This window comes from Salvelinus namaycush, chromosome 29 (assembly GCF_016432855.1).
Source record: "Salvelinus namaycush isolate Seneca chromosome 29, SaNama_1.0, whole genome shotgun sequence".
Classification (NCBI taxonomy): Eukaryota; Metazoa; Chordata; class Actinopteri; order Salmoniformes; family Salmonidae; genus Salvelinus; species Salvelinus namaycush.
In genome coordinates, this window is record NC_052335.1 from 7,017,866 (window position 1) to 7,029,311 (window position 11,446).

Below are 11,446 nucleotides of genomic sequence, written 5' to 3' on the forward strand. Positions count from 1 at the left end.
ACACTGTCACAATAATGTAAAGGCTTTAAACAGCTTATAGGAGGGAGAGTCATATCTTAACAATATGTACAGTATAGTAGCTTCACTTACATCAACGCTCTGAAGGGGATATATTTTGGAGTGGTCGACAGAGGCATAGGTGATACTGTCAGCAGGTTGACTCTACAAGTGTCAAAATTGTTATTGAAAAGACATTTAATTGGACATTAGTTTCATTGGTTGATCACAACTGGGTCAAAACATGTTTCATATGACTAAATCATTTAATATTGATGCACTGACTGGTTGGTGGAGTGGAATGGTTTTTTGCATACATGACAAAAAAGATCAAACCCACACACTGCTCTTGCTAGTAATCACTGCACTTTAATAAGCTTTATGTATCAGGGGCCTCCCGAGTGGCGCAGTGGTCTAAGGCACTGCATTGCAGTGCTAGAGGTGTCACTACAGACTTTGGTTTGATCCTGGCCTGTATCACAGCCGGCCGTGATCGGGAGTACCATAGGGCGGCGCACAATTGACCTAGCGTCGTCTGGGTTAGGGGAAGGTTTGGCCGGGGGGGCTTTACTTGGCTCATCGCGCTCTAGCGACTCCTTGAGACGGGCTGAGCGCCTGCAGGCTGACCTCGGTAGTCAGTTGAATGGTGTTTCCTCCAATACATTGGTGCGGGTGGGTGTTAAGGTTGGTTTTGTGGGTCATGTTTCGGAGGATGAATGACTTGACCTTTGCCTCCTGAGCACGTTGGGGAGTTGCAGCCATGAGACATGATCGAAAAGGGATAAAAAATATTAAAAAATTACATTCCTCAAAGCTCTGAGCCTTGAGGCCGATACATAGAGCTTAATAAAGAGCAGTAATACTAGCAAGAGCAGTGTGTGGGTTTGATCTTTTTTCTCATCTTATATACTATGCACCTGCAACAAAGATAGCTCAGATGAGCGAGTGCCTTTTGAATTTTGAATCAGACCATACATAAATGAGTAACAGTAGTAATCAATTAATACAAATATAGTGAATTTTTTTAAACTAATAATAAGATAAGTGTAACATGTCTTTGTTTCTCACAGTGATGTCATCAGCTGGCATTTGATTTTCTGAAAATAACAAATCATAAGAATTTATGCAATTAAAAAAACTCTGGCTCCATGTATTGCTGTGTTTTTATTGCACTCCATTAAACTCAAAGAAAAAAAGGTAGAAACTAGGTGGTATACAGCTACGATCGGAAGTGACCTTTTCATAGCAGGTTCTGAGAATTTACGCGGCAGGATAGGAGAATTAAGGTAACAGGTTAGGAGAATTAAGGTAACAGGTTAGGAGAATTAAGGTAACAGGTTAGGAGAAGGGTTAGGTAGGGTTAGAGTTAGCTAAAATGCCCTTCTAACCTGCTACAAAAAGTAACTTCTGGTCATAGCTGTACTCCATCTAGTCCCAACCGTACTTATTGGCTCTCCTTCTGCGTACTATGATGACCGCAGCAACGACACACACAGCTGCTCCCACAGCCACTCCCACTGCCACAGTGAGGATCATGGGGGTCTGGTTTAGTGGGGATACATAGCTGTTTACTTACATGTGATTTAGCATGAAAAAAACATCAGAATTACCTAGACAATCAGGAAGTCACACAGGAAGAGAGAAGTGTGAATTGCATCACAGAACTTAACTTTACATGAAAGTTAAGATGCATTCTCTGTGTATTGACCAAGGTAAAGTATCTGATTCTGGCTCAATGCTGAACCCCTCATACAATGCAGGCTACACCTGAGAATGGAAATAGTATGAAATACAATACCAGCAGAAGATGGGGAGGTGGCTGACAAGGCTGGTCTTGCAGTAGATGCAGTGCTCCCTAGAACAAACAGGGTGACCACTTTGCATTGGTGAATAAGCAGAGGTACCTTTGCCAATATGCAGACTAGCACTGCACATTTTTTTTAGGAACTAATTTACTGAGAGGTCGAAAAGTAGAATACACAAGGTGCAATTTTGAAATTTGGTAGTTCATTAGCAGTTTTCCACTTGTTATGTCAGTCACTGACAGTCACTCAAGTAGCCCATGTCAGCTAACATTTTTTAGATTTCTAGGTAAGGTTGTCTAGCCAACTATCGAAACCTTGTCGTAATCATCACCAGATTACCGACCGGGCACGCAGGGCATGTGCCCAGGGGCCCTGACCTCCAGGGGGCCCCCCATTGATGTTCTTAGTCACTCCCACGCAGACAACCCTGAGGATACGGCTGAGGACAGCGACAAGTACAAGAAGTCCCACTATGACCTCTGCAGAGTCATCAAACGAGCAACAGGATAATTTAGGAATGAAGTGGAATCATATTACACAGGCTCCGACGCCCGTCATATGTGGCATGGGCTATAGTCCAATATGGATTACAAAGGGAAACGCAGCCGTGATCTGCCCAACCATGCCTCTCTACCAAACTCAATGCATTTTATGCAAGCTTCGACAATAACAACAACACCATACCGTGTGTGAGGGCCCCCACAAAACCAGAGGACTGGATGATCTCGCTCTCCGAGGCCAACAAGAGTAAGGTCTGTAGCCCTTTGCTGCAGTCAAATCACCTTCTGGCTTCATGGGTGGAATGTTATTCATATTTTTCATAATTTCATATTTAATCAACATTATTTTAAAAACCTACTAAAAACAAATCGGTGTTTCTATGTAAAAAGATTTTTTTATATATTTCAGTCTTTTGTGATGTACATAAAGTGTAATATAGGGATGCAAACTCAAAATCATGTTTGCTGACGACACGACGGTGGTAGGTTTGATCACCGGCGACGATGAGACAGTATACAGAGAGGTGGTCAGTGACCTGGCAGTGTGGTGCCGAGACAACAACCTCTTACTCAATGTTATTAAGACCAAGGAGCTGATCGTGGACTACAGGAGGACTGCAGTGGAGTGCGTCGAGAGCTTCAAGATCCTCGGGGTCCAAATCAATAAGGACTTAAAATAGTTCACACTCGCACAGTCGTGAAGAAGGCGCAACAGCACCTCTTCCCCCATTGAGGTTGAAAAAGTTTGTCATGGGCCCTCAAATCCTCAAAAAGTTGTACAGCTGCACCACTGAGAGCATCTTGACTGGCTGCATCACTGCTTGGTATGGCATGATCACCACCCTCGATCGCATGGCGCTACAGAGGGGGATGTGGAAAACTCGGTATATCACTGGGGCCAAACTGCCTGCCACCCAGGACCTCTATATTAGGCGGTGTGAAAGGAAGGCCCAGAAAATCATTAAAGACTCCAGCCAACCAATCCCCATGGACCCCCTATTTATTTTTGATGCACACTACCAGGACTCTACACACTCACGCACCCTGACCAACCAAATCTCGCTTAGGGCCCCCAAAGGGGAATAAGGGTGACAGCACAGTACATTATGCATCTACTGTACATCCACTGACTCATTCTGTGCTGCCTTTGATGTGAGTGTTACACTAATGATGTAAGAGTTACACTAATGATGTAAGAGTTACACTAATAATGTGAGAGTTACACTAATGATGTAAGAGTTACACTAATAATGTGAGGGTTACACTAATGATGTGAGGGTTACACTAATTATGTGAGGGTTACACTAATGATGTGAGAGTAACACTAATGATGTGAGGGTTACACTAATGATGTGAGAGTTACACGAATAGTTACACTTACTATCAAATGTGCGAAGAGAGCACTTTAATGTCACTGTTCCATCAAGCTTGACATCTATCGCTGGTGTGGATGAGGCGACTGAAAAAGAAGACAAGATAACTTTACTGTTAACAATCAATGCATTGAGTATCCAAGTGTATCCACTGAGTTGAAACCGCAATACTCACTATTTAAAAGAGAAAAATAAACAGCTTCATCCACTCTAGGTTTTTATACATTTTTAAAGAATTGTTGAAAGGTGTTAGAGTTCCATGTAGTTAAGGAACCATATTAAAGGTCAATTGCTGCCGTTTTTATCTCAATATCTAATAATTTCAGATAAAGTACCTTAATGTGATTGTTGTAAATTAAAATGATAAAAAAATAAGAAGAAAAAATTGCATGCAGCAAAGAGACATTTCTCAAGCAAGAATTTTGCTAGGACTGTCTGGAAGTGGTCTGAGTAGGGAGGGGAAAACTGAAAACTAGCTGTTATTGATAGAGAGGTTGTAACGGCAGATTTCCTCCTCTTCGTCTGAAGAGGAGGTGTAGGGATCGGACCAAGACGCAGAGTGGAAAGTGTCCATAATTTATTATAAATAAACTGAACACTAACATGAAACAAAATAACAAATAGAATACAACCGAAAAACAGTCCCGTGTGGTACGAATACTGACACGAAAGACAAACACACATGTGAACCCCGGCTGCCTAAGTATGATTCTCAATCAGGGACAACGATTGACAGCTGCCTCTGATTGAGAATCATACCAGGCCGAACACACAAAACCCCAACATAGAAAACAACACATAGACAACCCACCCAACTCACGCCCTGACCATACTAAATAAATACAAAACAAGAGAAAACAGGTCAGGAACGTGACATAACCCCCCCCCCCCCTCAAGGTGCGAACTCCGGGCGCACCACCTAAAACTCTAGGGGAGGGTCTGGGTGGGCGTCTGTCCGCGGTGGCGGCTCTGGCGCGGGACGTGGACCCCACCTTAACAATGTCTTTGTCCGCCTCCTTACTCGCCCCCGTGGCCTCCTCCTAACAACCACCCTCCATGTCAATCCCACTATACCAAAGGGCAGCACCGGACTGAGGGGCAGCACCGGACTGAGGGGCAGCACCGGACTGAGGGGCAGCACCGGACTGAGGGGCGGATCCTGGCTGGCTGGCTCTGGCGGATCCTGGCTGGCTGGCTCTGGCGGATCCTGGCTGGACGGCTCTGGCGGATCCTGGCTGGACGGCTCTGGCGGATCCTGGCTGGACGGCTCTGGCTGGTCCTGGCTGGACGGCCCTGGCTGGTCCTGGCTGGACGGCTCTGGCGGATGCTGGCTGGCTGACGGCACTGGCGGATCCGGACGGCACTGGCTGCTCCTGTCCGGCGGACGGCACTGGCTGCTCCTGTCCGGCGGACGGCACTGGCTGCTCCTGTCCGGCGGACGGCACTGGCTGCTCCTCTCCGGCGGACGGCACTGGCTGCTCCTGTCCGGAGGACGGCACTGGCTGCTCCTGTCCGGCGGACGGCACTGGCTGCTCCTGTCCGGCGGACGGCACTGGCTGCTCAACACAGACGGGCAGCTCTGACGGCTCGGGACAGACGGGCAGCTCTGACGGCTCGGGACAGACGGGCAGCTCTGACGGCTCGGGACAGACGGGCAGCTCTGACGGCTCGGGACAGACGGGCAGCTCTGACGGCTCGGGACAGACGGGCAGCTCTGACGGCTCGGGACAGACGGGCAGCTCTGACGGCTCGGGACAGACGGGCAGCTCTGACGGCTCGGGACAGACGGACAGCGCTGGGCAGGCAGGCAGCTCTGACAGCGCTGGGCAGGCAGGCAGTTCAGGCAGCGTTGGGCAGGCAGGCAGTTCAGGCAGCGCTGGGCAGGCAGGCAGCTCAGGCAGCGCTGGGCAGGCAGGTACCCCTGTAGGGAGGAGACGGAGAGACAGCCTGGTGCGGGGGGCTGCCACCGGAGGACTGGTACGTAGAGGTGGCACCGGAATTACCGGACCGTGAAGGAGGACACGCGCTCTTGAGCACCGAGCCCGCCCAACCTTACCACAATGTATGGTAAAGCATGATCCGTATTTAATTTCTTACAACCTAGTCAGCAGCACTTCTTAGTTTTTCCCATGCAAAGGACTATAACCTACAGCCGTCCTTCGTATTTACTTCCCAGACTCCTACCTCTATCACCTTGACCTGCAGCTGAGTTTCTCGCCGGGCACGGTGGCATGTGCCTGTAATCCAAGTCACTGGGAGGCTGAGGTTGGTGGATCAAGTGAGCTGAGGAGCTCTGGGCTGCAGCATGCTATGTTGAACGGGTGTCCATGCTAAGTTCGGTATCGATATGGTGTTCCTGGGGGAGCCCTGGACCACCAGGTTGTCTAAGGAGGGGTGAACCGGCCCAGGTCGGAAACGGAGCAGGGCAAATCCCCTGTGCCGTCCAGTAGTGGGTTAGTGCCTGTGAGTAGATGCTGCAGTGCAAGACATCGAGACCTAATCCTTTCATTTTTTAAAAACGTATTTTTATCTGCCTCACGAATTGCCACTTCGAAATGTTTATCAGACCATAAAAAGTCCACACTTTTTTGCAGCTTTCCAAAAACAATTACCGTTATACCTTCTGATAATCGAGATTTATACTGACTACTACTGACGAAATGTGTGAATACCGGTAACATAATGCAGCACGGACCGTTGAGGGAGTAGTAAGTGCTAGCGCGATGCTTAGCATGAAACTGAGCCCAGCTCTCCGGACAGACAGTTCGCATAGGTTAATTTACCTGTGTGAAATGAGCCACAATAATTATTAGCCAAATCGTTGGAATTTGAGATTCACCTTCAAATTAAAAGTCCCTTATTGAAGGTGATGCAAACGAATTCAAAAAGTGGAATCATGTCATATGTTTGTACTAGATTAAGTTATACAAGGTTGGAATGTTGTTACATAATTTAAAATACAATAATTAATATATTTGACAATAATCAGAAAACAATTGAAATCACACTGTGGATATTTTAGACTGCATAATTGCATTGGGCATACTTGTATGCACTGTACAGCCTTAACAATTTTCTTTGACCTTTATTTAACTACGAAGGTCAGTTAAGAAAAAGTCTTGTTTTCAATGACAGCCTAGGAACAGTGGTTGGTCCTTATTTGGGGGTAGAATGACAGATGTTTTACTTTGTCAGCTCAGAGATGTGATTTTACAACCATTCAGTTACTAGTCCATCACTCTAACCATTAAGCTACCTGCCACCCCACTGTGAAATGTGAACCCATGAAATGGAGTATCAGTATACTCAGTGACACTTACAGAACACCATTTTCAAAGGTTTACAGAAATATTAGTGACTCCGCACTTATTGCAGGACTTTGACTGTGTGAAATCACCTCAATATTCAGCCTATAGTGCGTATCGGAAATCCATATTGCACTCAGCCTTACCTATGGATTGTGCAACGATGAAATGGGGTATCAGCCTACTCAGTGACACCCATTTGGACCATTTTCCTGTCCTGCTAAGCATTCAAAATGTACTGAGAACCTTTTCTTTAGTAATGTAGTGAAGCAAAAGTAAAAGTTGCAAAAAATACAAATAGTAAATAAAGTAGAGATACCCCCAAAAACGACTTAAATAGTACTTAAAATATTTTATTTCAGTACTTTACACCACTGCCCATTATTTCACAACAGCTCAGAGAGCTATGTACTAGCCTTAATCTATTTGCTCCATCTAGTGCTAAGAGTTTATAGTTAGTTTGTAGTGATTTTGCCTTAACCTTTTAATGCAGTGAGCTAAATCAGGGTCACACAAAGTGTTTCTTGGTAGTCTTAAACACATCTACTTCGAAACCAAAGTATACACCTCACACACATGGTTATGGGCTTTTAAAAAAAAGACACATGTACCATGTCAGATATAGAGTTGAAATGTATTCAATTATGAGTTTGCATTCCAATATTACACTTTATATACATCACAGAAAATTGAAATATGACTCAACCGTTTGAAACACCAGATTTTCTGCAGTCTTTTTTTAGTTATGTTTAATTATTATGAAATGACAAATATTAATAATATTCCACCCATGACTGCATCATTTGACAGCAGGAAAGGCTACTATGGTCATATTAATTTGATTGGTTAATCAGACATGGTATTCCTTCCTCTAATTCTGTGTACATTTTACTTTTCTTTAAGTAGTGTACAGGACACAAATAAGTCAAGTGACATAGTCTACATGTCACAGAACATATCAGTGAGTGGAATCAAGTCTCTTGTCTCTCCAGGGACTTGGACGGCATTCAGAGACGCTGCTGCCACATCATTGGCACTTCCTACAACTTGTGCTCCTGCACGATCACACAAGTGCTCTGCACAAAGGTCTAACACGTATACAGCAACAGTATGCTCTCACGAGTTCAAGGCAACAAGCCGCACTACCAGACACCAAAGATCATTCTTGGCAAGAGCTCTCAAACTAGGCAAATGACATTCTCCATCACTAAAGGCATTTGATATGCTTATCTGTTGATTTGGTGTTTTGCCTATTTGTTGTGTACAACTTTTGATGATACACCTTTGATGATATATTTAGGCAGATTATATATTTTTACCTGTTTTGGCCGGACATCACATTTCATGTGTGTTTCTGCATATGTACCAATATCTTCAAATCAACCTAAACCTCTCAAGGGCCCAACTGGACATCCAATGACAGTGTATGCACTAGCTTATAGAAGCAGCACATTTAACTGTGTTTGTAGCTAAAATGGGGATAGATGAATATAAAAAGAAGAAGAAATAGGTATGTCTATGACTGCAACTAGTCCTTTTCTCGGTGGTTGTCCTTAAGATGGGAACACTTCCATTTTCCTGAGGTTGAGCAGAGAGAGCGAGAGAAAGCGGTCATGGTCATGGGTTGTCTTCTAATTTTACCACAGCAACAGCATATTGTAATGACCTGACTAGATCATAAATGAACAATTGTCCAGACAGAGGCTTGAGTTTGCGAATTGACGGTTTATTAAACCAACTTTACACAGGCTACTGTTTGGGCCGTAGCACACGCCAAATAAATGACAGATAACCCACAAGCCAATCGTGACCTTCTCTTGTGAAGCCCAGACGTAAGAGAGAGAACAAAGGCGAAACCTGGTCTTAACTTCCAATGCTCCATCCCCCTGCCCAACCCCCCTTCACGCCACTCCGCCAACCGCCAGGATGCCCGGCATCAGAACATTCCAGGCATTCCCGTGATTGGCAGATAGCAGGTTGATTGACATGTCGGACCCCGCGAACACTGGGTACTGGTCAGTACAACACAACCACCTACCAGCCTAACACATAACACACAGCTGTCTGTGCGGGTCGCTACACAGCCCCCCCACCACAAAGTCCCTCGTCCCCGAGGGAACAAACAAAGTCTCTGAAGCGACCCGGAGGTCTCCTTTTCCTGCGTGGCCGTGATGGTCGCAGAGTGCCCCTCTGGGAACCAGGGGATGAAGGCAGGGATATGGGGGACAAGGAAGCGGGAACGGGTAATACAGTCCGTGGCTCTGGGGAACCACGCGGTGACACAGGGGGGGAGACAGGGGGAGTGGGCTGTCTGGAGCCTTGTCTGCGGCACCTGGGGGTGGGTGCCTGGAGAATGGCATTGCCAGAGAGGGGAATTGTGGGGGTTCCTGGGGTTTGGGGAGAAGAGGCCCCTCTGTATGGGGCTAACCTGTCCCGGTGCAGTGCCACCTTTCTCCCCCTGGGAGGAAGCTGCACCCGGTAAACAACCTCCCCTACCCTCTCCAGGACACTGCAGGGTCCCACCCAGTGACTGTCCAACTTGGGGCATCTGCCTTTTTTCCTTAGCGGGCTGTAGACCCAGACCAGCTCCCCAGCCACAAAGTGCCTTCCCCGGGTGTGCACGTCATAGTTCCTCTTCTGCCTCACACCTGCATTCACCAGCTGCTCTCTGGCGAAGGTGTGGGCTGTCTCCAGGCGGTCCTGGAGTCTCCGGGCATACTCCGGCCCCGGGGGAACATGAGGGCTATCCAGGGGCCGACCAAACGCCATCTCCGCAGGGGTGCGGATCTCTCTCCCCAGCATGAGGAGGGCAGGCGTGCAGGAGGTGGAGTCTTGGACAGCGGAGCGGCATGCCATGAGGACCATAGGCAGGTGCTTGTCCCAGTCACGCTGGTGTTTGGAAGAGACGATGGCCAGCTGCTGTCCAAGCGTTTTGTTGAAGCGCTCCACAAGGCCATCACTTTGAGGATGGAGAGGAGTAGTGCGGGTCTTGTGCATACCCAGCCTCTCACACATGGTGGCGAACACACGGGACTCAAAGTTTCTGCCCTGGTCGCTGTGGATGGACTCTGCAGCTCCAAACCTGCTGAACATCCCCGCTGTCAGGGCGTCGACGATGGTCTCTGCCTCCTGGTCAGGCAGAGCATAGGCCTCGGGCCATTTTGTGAAATAGTCCATGGCCGTGAGCACCCAGCGGTTTCCACTGTCTGTGGTGGGGAACGGCCCAACTACATCCACTCCCACCCTCTCCATGGGAGCCCCCAATGGGAACTGTTGGAGCTGAGCATGAGAGCGGCCTGGGGGGCCCTTTCTCGCTGTGCAGTTGTCACAGCGGCGACAAAAGTCCTCCACATCCCTCTTGTGCTGCCCCCAGTAGAAGCCCTGACGGAGACGGCGCAGTGTTTTTGTGACCCCAAAGTGTCCAGTCCCCACCCCGCCATGAGTACTCTGGAGCACAGCCTCCCGCAATGCTTTTGGGACCACCACCTGCCACCTCTCCTCTCCCGTAGCTGACTCCTTCCATGCCCGCTGTAGCACGCCATCAGCCAGCCGCAGTCTCTCAAACTTTGACCACAACCCTTTGGTCGCGAGTGAGAGCGCTGTCACCTCTTCCCATGGTGGCCTCACCTGCGCCTCTACCCACTGTAGCACTGGCTGTAGGTCTGTGTCCCGTCCCTGCTGCTGCCGCCATTCAGCCACGTCGACAGTCTGCAGCTCACAGCAGACAGGCCCGCTCGCCCGACACACTGTGGCACAGACCCCCTCTGCACACAGCTCTCTCTCCCGTCCCTCTCTCCGTTCACAGTGGCGGCAGCCGTCTGCAGTACAGGGCCGACGGGACATGGCGTCGGCGTTGGAGTGGCGTGCCCCTGCCCTGTGCACCACCGTGAAGTCATACGGCTGAAGCTCCTCCAACCAGCGTGCCACCTGCCCCTCTGGCTCTCTGAAAGACATGAGCCACTGGAGAGCAGAGTGGTCAGTCCTTACAGTAAAGGGCAGACCACCCAGGTAGTACTTGAAGTGTTTGACGGAAGCCACAACAGCCAAGAGCTCCCGCCGGGTGACACAGTAGCGGCGCTCATGTTTGTCAAATGTTTTGCTGAAGTACGCCACCACTCTCTCCCCCTCTGGCCCCACCTGGGCCAGCACCCCACCCATGCCCACATTGCTCGCGTCTGTGTCCAGGATAAAGGGCAAGGTGAGGTCAGGGGGGGGGAGCACGGGGGCCTCGATCAGTGCACGTTTGAGGGTGTTGAACGCCTCCTCACACTCCACTGTCCAAGTGAAAGCCTTGTCCTTCGGCAGCAGGCGGTTCAGTGGAGCAGCAACGCTTGAGAAGCCCCGTACAAACCTCCTGTAGTACGAGGCCAGGCCCAGGAAGCTCTTCAGCTGACGCTGGTCGGTGGGGGTGGGCCAGTCTCTGACAGCCCCTACCTTGTCCTCCATGGTGCTGATCCCCTCCTTCC